We start from the raw sequence: 24,394 nt of genomic DNA on the forward strand, positions 1-24,394 counted from the left end.
TCCAACAAAAACCTAACAGCCAGCCATGATTCTCCCCAGAATGTGCTGCTGCTATCACGCACAGAAATCACTTTTTCCATAGCTACCAACGTAATAGATGCACTGAGACTAAAGCTGCTCTCAGGACTGCCAGAAACCACTGTAAAAGAGTAATAAAAAATGCAAGAGAGCTATATGCCCAGTCTGTTAAATCCAAGGTAGCTGATCCGCGGCTTGGATCCCACCAGTTTTGGCAAATAACAAATAAGATCCTGAACAGAAGTGTGCGTTCTATCCCAACCATTATCAATGGACCAGAGGTCATCTCGTCAGCGTCAGACAAGGCCAAACTATTTGCAAAGAACTTTGCAGCTAATTCTACCCTATGCGACGAAGGCCATCAACTCCCCATATTTCCTCCTTTAACACAGAACAAGTTAGGTAACATACAAATATCCGTGCATGAGGTCGCCAAGCTAATCAAGAACCTAGATTCCAGTAAAGCAACTGGCCCTGATGGCATCCCAATTATAGTGTTAAAAAAGCTTCAACCAGAACTTGCTCCTGTACTTACGAAACTGTTTAAGCGCTGCCTTAAGGAGAAGTGCTTTCCGACTCCCTGGAAGACCTCATCAGTATGCCCTGTATTTAAGAATTCAGGTGATGAGTCATCTCCCTCTCAGTACAGACCAATAAGTCTCCTGTGTGTTATGAGTAAGTTACTGGAATCCATATTAAATAGAGAAATAGTAAACACCTCAGCAGGAATAACCTTCTTAGTGACACACAATATGGTTTCCGCTCTGCAAGATCTACCGCAGATATGCTGATGGTTATATCCCACAGGATTAGTGAATCTCTTGACGAAGGCTTCCTTTCTAGGGCAATTGCTCTTGACATATCAAAGGCCTTCGACAAGGTATGGCATAAGGGTCTATTTCACAAGATTTCCAGCTACGGTATAACTGGAAATGTTTTCTCAATCATTAAATCATTTCTCTCCGATAGGGTCATAAGAGTAGTGGTTGATGGACAAAAATCGGAGGCCTACAATATAAATGCTGGAGTCCCTCAGGAGTCAATCCTGGGCCCAACTCTCTTTCTGATCTACATCAATGACCTCCCTAAGCACATACTTAAATCATTCGTTGACATCTATGCTGATGACACGACCATCTACGGCAACACATCAAAGGCTGTAAATGACAAAGTTCTCTCTGATTCTCTCTCCTCTGATCTCGAGCGCGTGGTTCAGTGGGGGAAGATGTGGCTGGTTACCTTTAATGCATCCAAAACCAAACTCCTATCATCATCAACGCTCTGATCCCCAGCTGGCATCAATTGGAATGGATGGCTCTTGTCTGGGTGAGGCCCCGTGTTTTGACAAGCTTCTGGGTTTGACCTTTACTCCTGATCTGAAATGGAACACGTACATCAAGTCTGTTGCCAAGGTCGCTGGAAAGATGGTGGGATCCTTCTACCGCTCCAGAAGATATCTCACTACTGATGCAATTCTCTATCTATATAAAAGCCAAGTACGTCCAAGGATGGAATACTGTTGCCATATCTGGGCAGGAGCTGCCAAAAACAGCCTATCCTGCCTTGACAGAGTACAAAATAGACTTTGTGGCTTAGTGGGGGATGCCCTTTTCTCTACCCTGCAACCTGTCTCCCACAGAAGAGACGTTGCAAGCCTATCCTTGTTTTATCGTTATTTCCATGGCAGGTGCTCCTCTGAACTCCAATCTCTGGTCCTCCTCGCCAATCTTTCATGAAAAACACCCGTCTAGCTGAATCCACTGTGAAAAATTTCCCCCACTCTATATCTGTGCCTAAATCAAAATGTGGATTCCATGAACAAAGCTTCTTTCTTAGAAGTACACGCCTGTGGAACTCTGTTCCCTCTGCCTGTTCCCATCGGACTACAACTTGGATGTCTTCAAGTCCAATGTTAACAAATTCCTAATGAACCGCCCCCTTAAGTAAACACTTCATCAAATCTCCTCACTAACGTAATGTACTTGCAATAACCCTTATCCCTGAGTCGCTTCCGGGCCTTGATAAGTGGTGATCACTGTGTAAAAAAAAAAATATATATATATACCCATCTCAAAGGCAATTTTGTCGGGGAGGTCATTTATGAATATCAGGAAGAGTAGAGGGCCAAGGATAGACCCCTGGGGAACTCCCGCATTTATATCATATCATTTAGATGTACGATCATCGAGGACAACCTGGATTTTTCTCTTATCTAAGAAGGATTTGATTATGTTAAGTATTCTACCAGTGATACCGTATGATCTAATTTTCCTGAGGAGACCTTCATGCCATACCCTGTCAAAAGCCCGCTCTGCCCTCCACCACTTTGCCCAGTGAATGGTATATATGTTTAGAGATTACAGTTAGGATGTCTGCTGTGGAACGGGCTTGTCTAAATCCATATTGTTGGTCAGTCAGAAGTTTAGCATCTGTAAGGTGATGAACTAGAGCATGGTTTATTAAGGTCTCAAATATTGTGGCAAAAAGTGGGAGGAGGCTAATGGGGCGATAATTTTATGGGTCAGTTCTTTCACCAGAATTCTTGAATACTGGTATCACAGAAGCATATATATATATATATATATATATATATATATATATATATATATATATATATATATATATTTATATATATATATTTATATATATATATTTATATATATATATATTTATATATATATATTTATATATATATATTTATATATATATATTTATATATATATATTTATATATATATATTTATATATATATATTTATATATATATATATATATTTATATATATTTATATATATATATATATATTTATATATATTTATATATATATATATATATATATATATTTATATATATATATTTATATATATATATATATATATTTATATATATATATTTATATATATATATATATATATATATATATATATATATATATATATATATATATATATATATATATATATATATATATATATATATATATATATATATATATGTTAGTGGCATGGTAAGGCCACAGGGGAAACAATAAAGCAAAAAAAAAAAACTCTGAGCCAAATTCATCCCAAAGCAGCAAAACTAAAGCTGGCTTGCCAAAACACTCTATATAAAATGTAAGCAAATTTGGGCATATTTTATTGGTTTGAAAATATAGATTCATTTTTACCAATTGTCATTAAATTTTACCCATAGAATAGTATTATAATCTTCAAAACGATTACAAATTTTCAAGTAGTTTCGTCCAATAGAACCAAAGATATGAACATTTCAATATTCAATTTGGCTACCAATATAGATGTATCCATAGACATATATATAGATATACCACTTTTTTGGTAATTTTATAAGTTGCAAACCTCAGCGACTATTGATGAAAATTTAACAAATAAAGGCTCGATGGAAGTGTAGTGGGCTACATGATATTTGCACTTAAGGTCGCACATTAATGTAGATCCTATGTTTGGCACTTTTTACAGCCATAAAATGTTTCAATCATTTGTTTTCCTAGTTTTGCATATGAATTACAAAATGTCTGATATTTCCCCACACCTCTGGCCTTATTGGAGGGGAGAAAAACTCGCTGCTATGGTTTCAAATGATCTGAAATAACAGCAAGGGGAGACTTGATTCCAAATATTTATGTGTTATATCTTCCCTTTTCGTTTTCCTACATAAAGTAAATTTCACAATGTATAAAGATTATTTGATACTGGAGATATTCATAATTGGACCCTATTTCCAAAAGAGGGGAGATATAACATATGAGATATATTTGGAATCAAGGCTCCCCTTGCTGTTATATCAGATCATTTGGAACTATAGCAACAAGTCTCCCCTCATTAAGGCCAAAGGTTTTGTAAATATATATATATATATATATATATATATATATATATATATATATATATATATATATAAATCAATGAAGAAAGAAAATGACGATATACAACTATATAGTAATATATAGATTTATTCATATATTCAGTAAAGGTATACATCAATTGGGGTGTAGGGTAAGCAAGAACTTTTCATATAATGGTATTTCACAGCCTAATTCTTCTCATCAGAAGAGGAGAGAGGATGCTAGGTAACATAATAGCAATGGTCATATTAGGAGTGAAATAAAATATTGAGGCTGTTTGGGGGGAAACTAAAATGATCTCTGTGATATACTTCTTTTTTTTTACAAGGTGGTCACCACTTATCAAGGCCGGGAAGCCACTCAGGGATAAGGGTTATTGTAAGTACAGTATGTTAGTGTGGATATTTAATAAAGTGTCTGCTTAAGGGGGCGGTTCATCAGGAATTTGTTTATGTTGGACTTAAAGACATACAAGTTGTAGTCAGGTGGAAAGCAGGCAGAGGGAACAGAGTTCCACAGGCGTACACTTCTAGGAAAGAAGCTTTGTTCATGAAATTTACATTTTGATTTAGGCATAGATAAAGAGTGGGGAAAGTTTTTGACAGTGGATTCAGCTAGACGGGTGTTTTTCGTAAAAGATTGGCGAGGGGGACCAGAGATTGGAGTTCAGAGGAGCACCTGCCATGGAAATAACGATAAAATAAAAGATAGGCTTGCAACGTCTCTTCTGTGGGAGAGAGGTTGCAGGGAAGAGAAAAGGGCATCCCCCACTAAGCCACAAAGTCTATTTTGTACTCTGTCCAGGCAGGATAGGCTGTTTTTAGCAGCTCCTACCCAGATATGGCAACAGTATTCCATCCTTGGGCGTACTAGGCTTTTATATAAATAGAGAATTGCATCAGTAGTGAGATATCTTCTGGAGGATCCCACCATCTTTCCAGCGACCTTGGCAACAGATTTGATGTATGTGTTCCATTTCAGATCAGGAGTGAAGGTCAAGCCCAGAAGTTTGTCAGAACATGGGGCTTCTCCTAGACGAGAGCCATCCATTTCAATTGATGCCAGATGGGGATCAGAGCGTTGATGATATAAAGATAGGAGTTTGGTTTTGTCCATCAACCACTACTCTTATGAGCCTATCAGAGAGAAATGATTTAATGATATAGAGAACATTTCCAGTTATACCGTAGCTGAAATCTTGTGAAGTAGGCCCTTATGCCATACCTTGTCGAAGGCCTTTGATATGTCAAGAGCAATTGCCCTAGAAAGGAAGCCTTCGTCAAGAGATTCACTAATCTGTGGTAGATCTTGCAGAACGAAAACCATATTACGTGTCACTAAGAAGGTTATTTTTGCTGAGGTGATTGACTACTTCTCTATTTAATATGGATTCCAGCAACTTACTCATGACACACAGGAGACTTATTGGTCTGTACTGAGAGGGAGATGACTCATCACCTGAATTCTTAAATACAGGGCATACTGATGAGGTCTTCCAGGGAGTCGGAAAGCACTTCTTCTTAAGGCAGCGCTTAAACAGTTTTGTAAGTATGGGAGCAAGTTCTGGTTGAAGCTTTTTTAACAATATAATTGGGATGCCGTCAGGGCCAGTTGCTTTACTGGAATAAAGGTTCTTTATTAGCTTGGCGACCTCATGCACAGATATTTGTATGTTACCTAGCGTGTTCTGTGTTATAGGAGGAAATATGGGGAGTTGATGGCCTTCATCGCATAGGGTAGAATTAGCTGCAAAGTTCTTTGCAAATAGTTTGGCCTTGTCTGAAGCTGATGAAATGACCTCTGATCCATTGATAATGGTTGGGATAGAACGTATACTTCTGTTCAGGATCCTATTTGTTATTTGCTAAAACTGGTGGGAAACAAGCCGCTGATCAGCTACCTTGGATTTGACAGACTGGGCGTATAGCTCTCTTGCATTTTTTATTACTCTTTTACAGTAGTTGCTGGCGTTCCTGAAAGCAGCTTTAGTCTCAGTACATTTATTACGTGGGAAGCTATGGAAAAAGTGATTTCTGTGCACAAAGGCAGCAGCACATTCTGGGGAGAACCATGGCTGGCTGGTTGGCTGGTAGGTTTTTGTTGGAATTTTTTAGATGGTATGAATTGGTCTATGCCTACAATTAACCATTCGGTCAGGTCTGATACTATAGAGGTCACAATTCTTTTTAACATGGAATGCAGAGGTAGATCAGATATAAATGTACGGAAGCTATCCCAGTCAGCCATAGAGTATCGGTACACAGTACGGTGGAGGGGTATGTCTGGGGACTTATTACATTTCATTTTTATTTTAACTGATACGACGGAGTCTAGAGGACATCCTAGAGGAGAAAGAACGGAACATGAACATAGCTTAGGGGAAGTTGAGAGGAGAAGGTCTAGGAGGCTTGCATATTGACCTTTAGTATTGGGCACACGGATGGGTTCACAAACAATCTGAGTGAGGTCATAAGCAATGGCAAAATCATGACAGAACCTCCCCTTATCGTCCATCTTATTTGAGTGGGTCAGCCATTCCACGTTATGGACGTTGAAGTCACCACAGTTGTGGATGTTTGCCGAGGGATGTGCAGACAGTATGTGGTCTATTTTCCCAGATATGCTCTTAAAGATAGTAACTCTGCTGTTATGGGGCTGATAGAGGGCAAATATAAATGCAGCGGTGTAAGCAAGTGCAACCAAGAAGCACATATAAGGTAAATTAGAATCTTCTCTAGAGATATCCCTGCCACATGCGAAGCCATCTTTAATGTAGGCACATATTCCATGCCCATGGCGATCTTGGGGGTCAGATTTAGGTGTTAAGTTAGAGTATCCGTTAATTATGAACTCATCTGGGGAAGTGGTTGGCCCTATTCCAGTTTCACTTAGAAATAATATGTTCGGTTTCGTCTCCTGTAATTGCGTTTCAACCTCTGGAAGGTTGGAACATAGACCCCTGATGTTGGAGAAGGAGACATGGTAGTAGGGGTCTATGTTGGAAGATGGGGTTCTAGGTTTATTCGAGTTTTTTTCTGGAGATATTTCATGTTGAGGTTTTGGGATTTGTGGAACAGGTCGGCATACTTGGTTAGAGTAGGATAGAGAGGGAAAGTAAGAGAGAAAAAGACAGGAATTTTTTTTTTTGTAGCACATGAAAAGGTAAAGCCGTAACAATTACCCACTAGTATGGCATCGAGAGGCCCCACCAGAGCCTACTGCATGGTCCAGAATCCATTCACCAAATGGCAATACATCAGTCCCAGTACTTTGCCCCTGCTGATAGAACAGCCTCCTTAGTGGTTAATCCAAGGTTCGGGTCCCTGACTATCAGGCGGATAACGTCAGCCCAGAGGAAACGTTTACCTCCAGCACCCTTACTAGTGACATGGTCACAAGGATAGACATAGAGACAGAAAAATTTCCGACATTTCAGACTACTGTTCACCAAGTACTACCGACCTTTAAAGCACCTTTTTCTTCACCCTTTGTCAGAAAAATAACTAATTTGAATGAGGACTGAGGGACAAAAAAGGAGAAGCGAGTGTTACTGGAGCTGCCGATAACAAATCCACTGAAATTTTCTATTCTCCATTAAAAATAAAAGTGGGGGAATGAGTACAAAGGACTTATTAATATCTACTTTATAAGTCCGGTGCTCAATTATCAATTCAGGATGCTTTTGAAGATAATTTCGCCTCCCATATTAATGGGTGGATGTTTTTGGCGTTATCTATCTCGAGTTTGAATCATTCGAGCTTCACCTGATAATTAAAATCCAATAATGAACTTTTATCAATTTGTGAAGTCGGCTTAATATTAAATTACATTTCAGTTTAGATAATTATTCCAGGTTTTAATTTTGGAGGTTCTCGTTTTCATAGGTTACTATTTTTTTCTGTCCGTTTTACTTGTAACAAGGTTAATAGCATATTTGACAAAGATTTCAGAACAAAAAAAAAAAGAAAAAAAACAAGACAAGATAGATAAAATTTAGTTACGTGTTTTTAAGTCAAAGCTGTAATAAGAAAACAGTTAGCGGTAATTTGCACAAATTAGGTTCAAAAGTTAGATAGAAACATTTTTTACTTTAGCTTAAAAATCAGGAAACAGCGACCTACCCCTCTTAAGGTCATATCGGAAGTGGGAAGCTGGCAGACTTTCATTCTAGCTACATTAATATATGGTGGACTTGCGTGTATATGTTTTGGGTAATGCTTTTATTTATTTTATTTTATTTCTATTTCGGTGTTGCCCGGGTGTTTGGAGGTGTTTTTTTTTTAATTTTGATCCCTATTATGACCCCTTAACCTTTATTATTTTGGGCTCAAATCAAGTTATTCAGTTACCTCCATGTCACAGGAACCTATATCTAAAATTTCAAGTGTGTAGACCCCAAATTGTCGGAGGGTTAGGTAGAGTTCTCAAAGGTCAAATCGTTGAACTTTGACCCCTTAACAGCCAAATTTCTAGCCGAAACCTGATCACAGCGATTTTCCTAAATCTCAGTATGCTGTATATCAAATTACGAGTCTGTAGACTAAAAATTGACAGAGTTATTGCGTAGGGAAATGTACACAGACACACAGACAGACACACACACAGACACGTTCAGTTTTATAGATATACTAGTATGGGTGCCCGGCGTTGCTCGGATGTTTGTAGGTGTATTCTGAGCAAAAAATTAAAAACAAAAAAAAAATGGTCCATTTTTTAAAATTTGACCCCTATTATGCCGCCTAAACATTTATTGGTTTTGGCTCAAATCAAGTTATTAAGTTAGATCTATGTCCAAGGAACCTATATCTAAAATTTCAAGTGTTTACACCCGAAAATATCGGAGTTTGGTAGAGTTCTCAAAGGTCAAATCACTGAACTTTGACCCCTTAAAGCCAAATTTCTGGCCGAAATTCGATCACATAGATTTTCCCAAATCTTAGTACCCTATATATCAAATTGCGTAGGGAAATGTACACACACATACACACACACGCGCGCGCACACGTTCACTTTTATAGATATGCTAGCATTTCAGCCCGGTGTTGCCCGGGTGTTTGGAGGTGTATGCTGAGCAAAAAAAAAATAATTTGAACCCTATTATAACCACTTAACATTTATTGTTTTGGGCTCAAATAATGTTATTCAGTTAGATCCATGTCCAAGGAACATATATCTAAAATTTCAAGTGTTTAGACCCGAAAATGTCGAAGGGGTTTGGTAGAGTTCTCAAAGGTCAAATCGTTAAACTTTGACCTTTTAACAGCGGAATTTCTGACCGAAAACCGATCACATAGATTTTCCAAAATGTCAGTACCCTGTATATAAAATTTCGAATCTGTAGACTAAAAATTGACAAAGTTATTGCGTAGGGAAATGTACACAAACACACGGATAAACAGACAGACACACACACAGACACGTTCACTTTTATAGATATACTAGCATGGCTGCCCGGCGTTGCCCGGGTGTTTGGAGGTGTATGCTGAAAAAAAACAAAAAAAAAAAAAAAAAAAAAACACGGTCAATTTTTTTAACTTTGACCCCTATTGTGACCCCTTAATATTTATTGTTTTGGGCTCAAATCCAGTTATTCAGTTAGATCCATGTTCAAGGAACCTATATCTAAAATGTCACGTGTTTAGACTCAAAATTGTCGGAGGAGTTTGGTAGACTTCTCAAAAGTCAAATCATTGAACTTTGATCCCTTAACAGCCAAATTTCTGGCCGAAAACAGAACACCTCGATTTTCCCAAATCTCAGTACCCCGTAAACTAAAAATTGACCGAGTTATTGCGTAGGGAACTATACACAGACACACAGACACGTTCACTTAGATAGATAGATAGATAGATAGATAGATAGATAGATAGATAGATAGATTTTTTTAAAACAAATGACAGGAAATTTTAGAATAAGGGGCAATGAGATTCGTCTAGTCTGGAGAACACCGGCCCAGATGCTAGGTTCTAAGCAGGGAAATTGACAGGGGTTAACCTCTTGGGGTCGTGTGAAAGTGATTTCATTTTGGTCTCAGATTGCGAAACTCTGATCGTATTGCTGAATTGCACACATGCAATTCAGGTCTGGAATTGCCCAGAAAACGTATTGCTGATTGGTTGAATGGATCGACCGACTCACCCTGTGACCCTTCTATAAAAAGACAATACCCGCTCAAAAACAGACAGATTTGTGCCGAATCTCGAGAAGAAACAGCTCTTAAAATGATTGACGAACTCCTCTCCGCCATCCTGACCAGCAATCTCGTGAGCAGAAGAGATTTGTGAACCTTAAAATGTCTTGGTGACTAAACGATGTACATATGTAAAAAGGATCTCTAACTTTTGTGAAATTAACTTTTAGTAGTTAGAGAAGCTTGGTTTTGTCTGTTTTGTCTTTCCGGTGTGCATGCAAGCTTGCTTTTGCTTTTCAGCAAAATTCAACACCGAGACGCTAAGAAGTCATGTGGAGATCTTGCCGTAGACTTGACATTACGAGCCACAGTTTCCGAAAAAGTCAGAGGTCAGTTCTTGACCTGAGTAATGGGAGACCTGCCACATATGTACAATATATGTGATTGGACTCTCGGTTAATTGAAGGAAGATGCTTATTTAATCATGTGTATCAAAGGGTCATAGCTATGAAAAGGGTTTACATGAAATATGGGGTTTATGCTATGTCGATATATTTTAGAAGGGGTATCTGAAATAATAACAGTGCTTAAAAGAAATATAAATTATTAGGAATAATATTAAGATAATAAATGTGAGGGGATAAATTATAAAGGATACAATAGAGAAAGATTTTAATTGAATAAGATTGAAGATAAACAAAGGTAGAATAAGAGGATAAAGATATAAAGGCTTATGGGATGAAAGGATATAAAAATATAAGGTGTATAGAGTGATAATAGATAATAAAAGTTATAAGAATAACAAAGTTATGAAATATAGGAGAATAAAAAATAGGGGATAAAAATAGATATAAAAAATATATATAAAAAAAGGGATATAAAAATAAGTTCAAAAATATAAATATCTCGGAGACACCAAGAAATGAAACAAAATAAAATGGAAATACGACAACAGAGAAAATATGCGGTGGGAGTAGGTTCTTGGAGGCAAGGTATGGAGATGTTTTGCAAAGTTTTTTTTGGGGGGAGGGTGCAAAGCAGTATCGAAATATTTTATTAAAAATAAATAAATAAATAGTTCCTCTGTGATAAATAAATCTCCATCCAGATTGAGATGATGATGCAAGGAAACATGTTGCTCTTCGTGGTGGAGATTTCGCAATTTTTTAGGATATTAAAGCTTGGACGAGAATATCATTTATGGACATCACCTCACTTAATTTCATGGTGCTTTTTGTTTCCAGATTTTCCTGTCCGGAGTAAAAATAGATTGGTCTTCTGTTGATGATGTAGGTATTCCTGATATCAGTTTGTGTATCCCAAAAAGATCCAAGTAATGTTTTCATGATTTCTAGTAGTTCTTGATTAAAGAGAAACCGAACCAAAAAAAATTAAATAAAATGTAACATAGTTTGAGGCTGAAGCAAATGAAATTTTGTGATAGGGCTAGTACTAACAGACACAGAACTATAGAAATTCAGTAACTGAAGGATAGGAACAAAGAGATTGGGGAGAAGTGGGGTGACGAGAGTGTACTGAATGTCTGTGGTAAAGGAAGGCGCTGGATCTTAAAGTTTAGGTCGGTTTAGTAAGGGGGAGGAGAGGGTTAAGTTGTCGAGAGTATATGTTTTTCTCTATTGCGAGTGATGCCACTTACATTGGGGTTATATGTCATGGGAAGTGAAGTAAGTGTGAGGATTCTCTATTGTAATTAAAAATATTTTAGGTTAGAATGGGCAAATCTATTAAGAATTAATGTTGAATTCTTTTTTAAAGAGATGACAATAATAGGGATCTATTTGTAGGGGAAGGTTAAATTCTAGAGGGTAAAGCCAAGATAATATTTTCAAACATAAGGATTGAGTTGAGAGGGGGAGGGTGCGGCGGATACTGATAAATTTAAATTTAGGTTTTAAGTGAAAAGGAAGAGGGGTTATGAGTCAAAGCGCTCTGAGAGGTGTATTGGGGTGAATGTGATAAGTGATGATTAGTATATAGAGAGGATTTACAGTTACTATTGCATATCAACGTAAGTATGGATAAGTTGGTTGGTGGGTAGGTTCAATAGGACAAAGAGGGGAAGTGTATTTAGGAGTAGTAAGAGAATGTTCTGGTGATATTTTTATTCTATTGTTAAAACTTAATGTTGTGATGGAGAGAGTGAATGGGAGAGAATTTCCATAGCTGAGGTCTAGTAGAGGTTGTATACATGTGCAGGAGTACTCTGACAGAATTACCTAAAAAAAAGAGAGGGGGTACCAATGCCAGATACTGGGGGCTAGACTGGGCATGTGAGAGAGGTTATCAACCATTTATCGCAATAAGAAAATTGTAATTACGGAGGCAGGTAGGATTTATGTCAGAGGGTTGACCTAGGGGGTTACAGATATTAGTTTTGGCTTTGAGGGGGTTTATCGGCAGAGTTTAGGGTGTTTCCATATTTAAATTTGCTTTTGTGTCTGCAACTGGATATTATTTCTGATTTAGAATTGACAATATTTAATTTTTCTGGTGCTGTGGTGTCTGCGTTGCAGATGAGGCAGTATTTTGAATGTAGACTTTCTTAGTATTTTCCATTTTAAGGAGACATTTATGTTATTTTCTTTTAAGTTTCTTACTAAATTAGATAGGATAGTTTTTGTCTTAGGTGTCTCATTAGAGAACGATTGCAGGTGGTTAGATATTCTAGTTTTTATCGTGAAGACGGATAGTCCTATGTATGTATGTATGTATGTATGTATGTATGTCAGGTCATGTCATGTGCTACTGGTACCATGTAACCCAGTACTACCTGCCTCATGGTCGTGTCACCGGCGACTAAACTGGTTCCCCCACCAGACTTGTTTGGTGAGGAGGGCGGCTAGTCTCCCTGGATGATTAAAAACAAGACCTTCCAAAGGGCGAATGAACTCTTTTCTGGGTCAACGGCCAACTAGCACCGTGTATATTTGTGTGTGTGTATATGTGTATTGGGGTGGAGAGGGCTCCCGTAAGCCGTGATGAAGGCAACCTTTCTAGGAGAAGCAAATCTCTGATTTAAAAAAACATAAAGCGGAAGATCATTACCCGCATTAAGCTGGTCTGCAGTTTAATTTGTTGCTGGCTATCTTGCTCTTGCTTGTTGCTGGATCTCAACATTTTGAACCGAGAGAGAGACTTAGCTGCCGTACAAAGCTAAGACTCTGTAACATCATATTTGTATAGATATTCCCTCAGGCATTTGGGCTCATGGATTTTAAATGTCTGAGGGAGTGGCACTCGTCTGACAAGACGTTGCAATCATCATGTATGTATGCATGCATGTATGTATGTATGTATGTATGTATGTATGGGTTGTAGTGTGGTATATTCTGGAGTTCACTGTCTATGGGTGGATTAGTTGAGTCCAGATGCTCCAAAGAGTGTTCATTGCATGATTTAGTTATGTCTATTCCTACTGGTTGCGGGAATGCTTGGTTCAGTAAATGTGTCATTATTTGTTAAGTTATGAGTATCAGTGTGGGTGGTTCAGGGTTTTACTGGTCGTGGGGTTGTCTCCTGTGATGAGGAGCAATTCTGTCAGTGTACATGAGTATATGACACCTGAGTGCATACAGTCATTCTCCAGTCGGCAGTTTTCAGGAGCATTGCAATTACAGCTAGGGTATGGGTTGTTAATATTTTGCTGTTCAGATTTTATTTTTTTTATCATTAAAATTTATAATTGTTTGTACTAAGTTAGGCATAGTAGAGAAGGAGATTTTGATTGAGATTTTATTAAGGATCATGCTGTGAGGGGGTTTGAATGAGTTTTCTATTATTTTGAAGAATTCTTTAGTGAAATTGGGTTTTACTCTATTATTGTGGGGTGGGTTGAACCAAATGTTGTTCTTTCTTTTAATTTTTTTTTTTTGGTGTGTGTGTGGAGGGGTTTGCTCTTTTCCTAAGTTATTGTTCATATGTTTATTTTGCTTATGGTTATTATGATTTGGTATTGTTGCATTTTTGTCTGTATTTGGTCATGTTATGGGTAATTACGCTTGGGTGTTGGGATGTTTTTTTATTACTATTTGTATTGTACTTTATTTTGTCAGTTTATCCTGAGTTAGCTAGTGCAATGTTGTAAAAGTTAGAGTTTTCTTTGAATATGATGTAGGTGGCAGATAGGTTAGAGATTCTGTTCAAAACTGATTCTGGGGTTGCTTTTATGACAGATTTAGGGTGAGTGGAGAATTTATGGACATAGTGTAATGATAGATTGTGCTTATGGTAAAGGCAGTATGATACTTCATTTAGGTTTAGGGTTACATCTAGGAAGTATAATGTATTTTTTATTTTCTGTAGATTTTTTTTAGTAGCGAAGGCCATAGTAACCAAATGATTGGTCACGCATTGCCCTAGCAATGAGGCAGAAGCGACGTAGAAAATGAGTTTTTATCTTCTGCAGCCGATGTCTGGGTTAGATAATATTAAGGGAATAAAAGAAAATTTTAGGATTTTTTTGAAAGAAAGTTTAAAAGATTATTGACAATAATAATAATGCTAATAATATCATTAATAATAATAATAATAATAATAATAATAATAACAGCAGTTGGTAAGAAAGGTGGTAGTTATGATAAGTATAATAATAGTGATAAAAAATAATTATGATAAACACATAGCGATAGAATATAGTAATAGTGATAAAATGTGTATATATATATATATATATATATATATATATATATATATATATGCACACATATACATATATATATGCATACCTATATATATACATATATATATATACATATGTGTGTGTGTGTGTTTGGAAATGAAATCAAACAAAATATTTCAATTCCTTTTTCTTTTAGAAATGTTTACCCTCTTTCTGCAAGAAAACAAAGGAACAAAACAAAACCGAAACCTAAATGTTTATTTATGGAATAAAAGATGAAGATGGAATTATCAATGAGATAAGAAGAAGAAGGAGAAGAAGAAAAAAATCAGCATATAAAATGCTATTTACCAAAAAATTCAGTCGATTCTTAAGGAATACAAAGAAATTCAACAAAATATTTCTTTGGTGTTTTTTTTCTTGTCTTTGTTGTGTAAAGATGACATCGAAAAACAACACAAAGGAAAAAAAAACTGTCTCACGATAAAATATACATGATCGAATAAACAAACAATAAAAATGAATATTATAAAATAGATAAACGTTTCGTAGGATGCAGTGAATTGTAGTGAGAAAGATGAAAAAAAATAAAATAAATAAAACAAAGGAAAATCATTTTTACCAGAGTTTTTGGAATCAAGTTATGCCAGGAAATCCTTGATGAATAATTTTTACAAATGGAAGCAAAAAAGAAAAATAGAAAGTGGTAATCACTACGACTGACGACATCTATTATTTTAAGAGGAATACAGTTGGGAAATTCGTCAAAAAATTATTTTTAGTCTACATAGTCATTTGTGACCTTGTTAGAAATTAATTCCAACTTAAATTTTTAAATAAAAATTACGTTAGCACTTACTTTTAAAACAACTTTGTTAAAGGAAGGAACAACCCAACAGAGACAAAACATTGTACATTAAGCATTGTAACTATATATATATATATATATATATATATATATATATATATATATATAGTAATGGGACGATTTTTTGGAATGGAGAATAGAAAAAACGGAACTTCTGGGAATATCGGAATCTGTATCCGAATCAGAGAAATTTGTGCTTATTTTCCGATGCCGAAAAGGATTCTTTCAATTGTCTTTTTTATTAGATTTTGTTTACAGCAAAATATTCTGCTGCTGGTAGTAATGATGAAATAATTAATATATTTATTTGTTTTAAACTACTAGTAAAACTAAAATCTATAGTTCATCTTCCAGAAGTGTATATTTTTTCGTTTGAGAAAATATCTGCATACTTAACATGTGTTTTTACGGTGCTCGAAAATAAATAACAACCCTCTCTCACTTTCTCTTTCTCTCTCTCCCCCCCCCTCTCTCTCTCTCTCTCTATATATATATATATATATATATATATATATATATATATATATACTAGCATTTCAGCCGGGCGTTGCCCGGGTGTTTGGAGGTGTATGCTGAGCAAGAAAAAAAAATAATGGTCAATTTTTCGAACTTTGACCCCTATTTTGACCCCTTAACATTTATTGTTTTGGCTCAAATCAAGTTATTCAGTGAGGTCCATGTTCAAGGAACCTATATCTAAAATGTCACGTGTTTAGACTCAAAATTGTCGGAGGAGTTTGGTAGAGTTCTCAAAAGTCAAATCGTTGAACTTTGACCCCTTAACAGCCAAATTTCTGGCCGAAAACCGATCATTTAGATTTTCCCAAATCTCAGTAACCTGTATATCAAATTTCGAATCTGTAGACTAAAAATTGACAGTTATTGCGTAGGGAAATGTAAACAGACACGCAGACAGACAGACACACAGACACTTTCACTTTTATAAATATACTAGCCTGGGTGCCCGGCGTTTCCCGGGTGTTTGGAGGTGTACGCTGAGCAAAAAAAAAAACAAAAAAAAAAACAAAAGAAAAGCGGTCAATTTTTTAAACTTCGACCCCTATTATGATCCCTTAACAATTATTATTTTTTACTCAAATAATGTTATTAAGTTAGATCCATTTCTAAGGAACCTATCTCTAAAATTTCAAGTGTTTAGACCCGAAATTGTCGGAGGAGTTTGGTAGAGTTCTCAAAGGTCAAATCGTTGAACTTTGACCCCTTAACAGCCAAATTTCTGGCCAAAAACCGATCACATCGATTTGTCCAAATGTTAGTACCCTGTATATCAAATTTCCAGTCTGTAGACTGAAAATTGACAGAGTTATTGCGAAGGAAAATGTACACAGACACACACACAGACACGTTCATTTTATAGATATATAGATATAGATAGATAGATATATAGATAGATTAAACAAAAATATATACGTATGCATAAATATATATGGAAACAATTTTGTGTTTACTCTAAACTTTTTACGCAAATATTATGCAAGTATAAATCATGTAGAATATCTGCATGAATATAATTACACGTAATAGTTAACTAAAGATGATCATCCCATAAGAAAACCGAAAAGAAACTGATAGGGAATTAAAAAAAAATGAATGTTTAAAAGAATATGCAAATTAGCTAGATCTTTTGCAGATGAATGCAATTGCACCATCCATATATAAGAAAATTGTATTTTCTTTTTAAATAAATAGAAAAGAGGGTTTTTAATATGAATGAATATCAATGCACACAAAAGAAAAACGAATATATATATATATATATATATATATATATATAAACAAAAGCACAATAAAATTTCACTTAGCCAGTGTTCTTTTGTCCTTTTAAAGAATAGTTGTTCTCAAATTTATTTTCTTCTTTTTTTCTTTTTTTTTTTTTTTGATAATATGAAGAGACGTTATTATAGCACTACTCTTTCTATTTGGAAGAGTATCCTTAATAAATAAAAGAAACGTGAAAAATAAGACACGCGCAAAGATAGTTTTTATTTTATTTTACTGCGCAATATCATGCTGAAAGACTATACTTATTTCTAATAAGTTATTCGTGCCAGAACAAATTTTAATATTTAATAAAACTTATAACCGTTTAAAATCCGTATAAATACCGAATATGAGAAAAATAGCCATACTTATTTAAACAAGTTGGTTACTTTCTTCAGAATCTGTATTTGTCCAAACTTTAGGGGCTTATAATGGTGTAGTTAGATGGGCATTTATTTGCATATCAACGAATCAGCAGACGTAAAAAGAGATTATAAAAAGACCAAAGGCGGAAGGACGAGAAGAAATGGATGGCACAAAACATACAAGACGCGTTAAAACTCGTGCACATGATGGCAATATATATTGTAATATATATTTTTATCCCAATTTAACCACATTTAAATCCAATGTTGCATCGTTGTGCCTGCTTTACAAGTACTTTAATGGAATGTGCTCTGATGAACTCATATCACTTGTTACCCTTTCATGTACATACTCCCGACTAACCTGACAAGCAGCAAAATCTCGCCCCTTCACTACTGAGGTTTCTAGATATCGAAAAGCCTTTTACTCTAATAATTTTTTCCCTCGACTGCTAGACTTTTGAATTCCTTCCCTGTTTCCTGCTACCCTGACTGTACTAATCTGCAGAAGTTTAAATATAATGTGAACTGACGTCTCGCTGCTCAACTCTCCACAGTCTCCTGTTAAACATGATCCTAAATATTAGCTCGTTAAGTTTCAGATGGCAATATGCGTTATTTTGGGTTAAAAAGAATAAAAGTAAAAGTTACACTCTTCGGGAGTTTGAAAGTTCAATCGTCAGTGCAAAGTACATTCAAAATACAATTGTGAAGTATTTAGGGCTTTTACCCAGTCATGGCTGAGGGAATGAAAACATACTACCCAGTAGATTGAATAAAAAGTTCCGTTTGGAATGAGGGTATGCTACCTTTGTGGCTTAAATAATGAATGAAGTTCCATGCCGACAAGATATATCTGAAGAAGATCAAAGGTTGCGTAGGCTAAAACGTCATGGCAATAACACTTATGATGAGAACAGTAGTTCAAATGATTTTAAATAATATGAACGTTGGCATGTGTTGGACGGCTTTTAGAAATTGACTTCTAAACTAATCTAACTCTAACCATCTCTCTCTCTCTATCTCTCTATCTCTCTCTCTCTCTCTCTCTCTCTCTCTCTCTCTCTCTCTCTCTCTCTCTCAAATACATCCTCATCACTTACTTTCCGGGACCTATCTCTGCTAAAGGATCCTGCTACCTCAAATCTTACCAACCCAAGCAATCTCATACCTTATTTCAAGTTAATCAACTAAACCTTTTTTTTCTGCATACGTCTCCCTACACTGTTCAGATTTAATCATCGTGTGAGATTACCAGTCAAAGACTCATCATATACATTTATCTTATTATTCTCATAGCATTCCTCTCTGTGGAATGCAAGTCCCCAACAGTTACTGGCCAGGTATCACTTTCATATATTATCGCACTACATTTATATATCTGAAAGACTCTTCTATTGGTTAACACTCATAATGCTCTGATAGTTAGTAATAAAAGAAATTCGGTAAATTTACTTTATTCACTCCTAACTCGTTAACATAATTTTCCATTGTCTTACACTTGTTGCAGACACATTGGTTATCATATCTCAACCTACACGTAATTCAACTTCCTACTTGCACATCCAATGTTTACAAGTACCACAAGAATTTGAGTTGTACTTGACCCTTTTTCCACAAAAGGGGATTTTCCTCTATCTGAAAACTTTCCGGCATTACAAGCAATTTATTGATTTATTTATTCCGGACTATTATCCTCATCTTTTCTTAGTTGTTATTTCATGACGTTTCAGCCTTCGTTAGATGGTAAACGTGACGGGATAGGAACTCTAAATCTCCTAACTGCATACTCAGCAATTACTGCCATCCATAGTTGTTGTCGTCTCACGTCTGGCCTGTTTTGGGTAGGATTGAAACCGCTATCTTCAGACAATCCTCACCTGGAACCGTAGAGATTCAACGTCTCTATCCACTACGCCATAGGCCCTGAAGGGCGATCAAGGTTGGATTCTTTGATCTTATAAATCCACGTTTATTCATTATCTGATCTTCCATAGTCAGGTCTGTACTGAATGGTGTATATATTATTTTAATTGGAATTCATTATTGAGATTAGTATTATTTATTAATTTATTTTAATAAATAAAATTAATAAATAATACTCATCTCAATAATGAATTCCAATTAAATAATATATATTACAACCAATGATTATCACTTTGGTCAGTAACATTTATTCTTAGGCCTTCACGCTTCATAGCATTTCTCCAAGTCTTGAACTTAATAAATAGACATTCCACTGTTTTATAAGCAAGTATTAAATTATCAGCATATAACATCTCTTCCAGACAACCTGTACGAAACTTCCTGGACAATGCTTCTAAGAAACAGATGAAAGGACTTTATATATATATCTCTGATTTAACGTTAATGTTATCACTACATGTTCTGCTAATTCTAACACGTCTTCAAAGATTTCTTATATTGTTTGAACAACCTTCACTAACCACTCGCTTGCCGCTATACAATATAATTCACGTCGACACACAGGTTCTCATTAGATCACCGAAGTTAAGCAACGTTCAACCTGGTCTGTACTAAAATGGGTGACCATTTGGGAATTTCATGTGCTGTGTGTGCTCTCTGCTTATCTCGGCATTGTTTCAAGTCTTCTAACACTTCTTGTCACTGGACTCAAGCAGTGCTAATTCAGGAGTAGTGTGGTTGTGGGATTGCGCAACCCTTGCCTCACAATTACACATGCAGCTACCTTTACGGGGGGTATCCATTGTCTCTTGAGACTGAACGAAGGCATAGCATATAAAAAATAGTTTGCCTCTAATTTATTGAAAGTTCATCAGGCAACATCTTTGGCTCCCTAGCAAAATTGTCTCCAAATCCACAAAATAAAAAAGAAATTCTTCTTCTTAGTAAAATATTTTTCTCGCATCTGTTTCCGGATTAATATAGCATCAGTGGTACTTCACCCTGGCAAAAAATTGAAATATTTATCAAGCCATAAGATTTCTTATCTATGATGAAACACCCTGAACTTGTAAACCTAATTCTATAATTTACTTTATCAAGAAGTTTTTAATTTCTACTTATATAGAAAATGTCTTAATAAAAGCAAACGAACCAGAACGTTAGTCTACACAAGCTGAACAATGACGTCGATACAACCTTAACACAGACACAAACAATAATGCTAATACGGTCTAACACTGACTCAAACAGTAACATCAATATGACCCAGCATGGACGAACAATAATTACAAACGCAGATATGATCCAAGAGCAACCTGCGAAGTTACTCACAAATTACTCGAGTGTCATCTTTATATAGCTCTTGAGTGAGGGCATTCTGGTACTTCATGCCATCACAGAAAAATCTGTTTTAAATAGTAATTTAACACATCTGTCTCTAAGTTATGATATCAAACGGTTTCTCGCATCTATTTATATTTTTCCTGTATGTTCTTGTTGTGTCTGTATCAATAACAACACAGAACGCAGAAAGTAAAGAAAGTACATATTTACAAAGGTGCAGTTGTACTGCAGTTAGAAGATTGTCCGGCAGAGGGCGTGTTAAAGTCTTTCATGGAGCAACCGGCACATGCGTCTTGCCTATCCGGCGTTCGAACACAGCTCCCCGGTCTTGCTGACTTGATACCTTTATCTATATCTTACTCACCCACGTATGCTAATTAGTGGGCGTCTCCACAACAGTTCTAAAATAAGATAGTAGTCAATTCATCTCTTACAACTTTGTAGGATTACTTCCCTATCGATCGCAACACAGTTCTTTGTGCAATTTCCTATTATTGATAGTAATTAACCAGCAAATTCTAAGAATTCTCCGAAGGCAGATGGTGATATAAACTTGGACACTCTTCATACTGGAGACAATTATATTCCATTTTGAATTGAAAGCCATACTTGATTTCAGAAAAGTTTTCGATGTGTATCTAATCTGTACAAGTCCTGGATATGAAAAAGAGTTTTTGGTGAGTAGCTGATATTTATAAGTCTTAAACTTTAAAAATTTGCACACAAACAGCAAAGATCTTTCTCGTGTGGACATGAAAAAGGTGTGCAAATTCTAAAAGATCCAATATTTTTATGGAGCGATTCGGGTTTCTGATTGGTTAGTAGTAGAACGTGCTCCATTTGATTGGTCAGTCCGTATCGCCAGTGTCTATAAATAGAACCTTCCAATTTTCTTTAATTATACCATTATTTTATAAAAAAATATTGCTACACTCCAAGTATCTGCTCCATTCGAAATAAAGTAGAAATTGGACCTTGGGTTTACTTTTGACAGCCTCGTAACTTTCGTTTCCCATATTTTGTCTGTAGTCCTCACATTCTATAAGCTATATTTCTTACAAAGGGGAACGAATGTTTGTTTTCGGGATCTAACCTAACACTTAATGTTGTCTGACTTTTTAACCAATGTGTTCGAGACAGCTGGTCCCTTCCTTATAGGGAACTAACAAGGCTGTCCAGTACAAAAGTGTAATATATTTTTATTAAAAACTTCTATCTCTATGTCCCCTGATTCCGCCACTTTCTACCCACTCCTTCTTTCTTTTCTGCTAAGCCCATTCCTCTTTCTGTTAACACACAAACTTTTTTTTAGATTACTCAATGAATGAGTTGGTGTAAGGAAAATAACTTCTTGAAAAAAATCAAATCTACTTCCCCTTAGCTAGTTGTTGGAAAACAGAATTCTCCTGATGAAATCTGCGGCAATTTAGGGGCAAGTAATGAAATATTTTTTCTAAATTTTTATATTATTCATACGAAGCAATGCCAATCAAGAAAATACCAGCTTTGTGGGAGTTTATTTTGTAGTTTTACAATTTTAGCTGGGTATATACACAGATAACAGACAACTGCTCTTTATATAATAGTTGGCTTAGAAAGAGACCTGCAGGTATCATATATGCTTACGGTATATTCTAAAAATAAATAATAATAACCCTTAAATAATTATTTAACCCTAAATGATTTTGTGCTAGGGTTAAAAAGGAAACAATGACATCTGTTGATAGTGTAGTGAAAATTAAGTGTGACTGCAGTCACGAAAGTGGGCTACATGTGCGAACTCGAAACCCGGGCGATGGGAGGTGAGAAGGCGACGAATCAGCAGGTTCAATTGCGCATTAATTTGCATAAATGAGATAAGATAAGGCCGGGAATTAAGATGTTTGAGAGAGTCGAGTCGTTGAGTTCTCGAGAATCAGATGGAACCTGGTTAGAGCGAAGAGTGTCGCTGAGAATCGAGTCCAGGTTTGTTTGTTTTTTTTTTTTTTCGATTAGAAGCTATTTCGGCTTTAAATATGGAGCCAATGCGGCTGAGATTAAATGGAAAATTTTAAATGATTCACGTCGAACCTGAAAAATTAAAAGTCGCGTTGAAAATCGAAAAGCGTTGTCAAAGAGAGAATTGAATGAGTCGTGTCAAACTGCGAAGGTTGAAGATATGAAGTGAGTCGGACTTTTTTTGTCTTTTGTTTGTTAATCTCAGTGGGATTCGTTGTATTTCTTTAACTATCGTCGTCAAATGAACGTGTTGGAATGCAGTTCGGTCTACTTGTTTGCATTAAAGTCGTCGTTTTTAAACGTGCAATTTGGAATGAAATTCGCTTATATTTGTTAAAAAAAAAAGTCGTCGCTGTTAACAGAACTTAAAGATTAGATTCGGACCACCTGTATATTAAAGTCGTCGTTTTTCACGGAGGAATTTAGAGGGAAATCCTGTTGTGTTGAAAAGAAAAAGTTATCGTTTTTAAACGAAAAATATTTTACTCGAGCACAATTCGAATCGGATTTTATTGTGTTTGAAAAAGTCATCGTTGTTAAAAGAACTTGAAATGCGATTCAGATGACTTTTATGTATAGAAGTCATATTTCAATGCGGAATTTAGAAGGAAATCCTGTTGTGCTAACAAGGAAAAATGGTGTCGTTTTTAAACGGTAGATTTATTTTATAAAAGTACAATTCGAGTCAGATTTTATTGCGTTTGAAAAAAGTCGTCACAGTTAAAAGAACTTAAAATGTGATTCGGACGACTTGTATGTATTTAAAAGTTATTTTTAAATACGGAATTTAACATGAAATCGTGTCGTGCTGAAAAGGAGAAAAAAGGTGTCGTTTTTGAACGATAGTTATTTTGGTGAGAGTACAATTCAAGTCGATTTTGTTTTTGAAGGACAAGTAGTCGCTGTTAAAAAGAATTACAATGCGATTGAGTCGACTTGTATGTAAAGTCGTTTTTAAATGAGAAATTTAAAAATTAACGTCTGTGTCTAGCCATGTAGACCCACTTTTGCTAAGTAGTATCTGTCTTTGTCGGAGAGTGTTGAGCGCTAGCTGTGTCTAGCGGGGTGTTGAGCTCTAGCTGTGTCTAGCAGAGTGTTGAGCGCTAGCTGTGTCTAGCAAAGACGGATACTACTTCCATACCCAGTTTATGATCATGAGATCACCGGGGGGGGGGCGTGTAGTGAAAATTAAGTGTGACTGCAGTCACGCAGGTGGGCTGCATGTGCGAACTCGAAACCCGAGCGATGGGAGACGAGAAGGCGACGAATCAGCAAGTTCAATTTCGCATTAATTTGCATAAATGAGATAATATAAGGCAGGGAGTTAAGATGTTTGAGAGAGTCGAGCCGTTGAGTTCTCGAGAATCAGATGGAACCTGGTTAGAGCGGAGAGTGTCGCTGAGAATCGAGTCCAGGTCTTTTTCAATTAGAGATAGCAAGGAAATGAAGGAAGAGAAATTCTCG

This window comes from Euprymna scolopes, chromosome 5 (genome assembly GCF_053919585.1).
Source record: "Euprymna scolopes isolate OS-2025 chromosome 5, ASM5391958v1, whole genome shotgun sequence".
NCBI lineage: Eukaryota > Metazoa > Mollusca > Cephalopoda > Sepiida > Sepiolidae > Euprymna > Euprymna scolopes.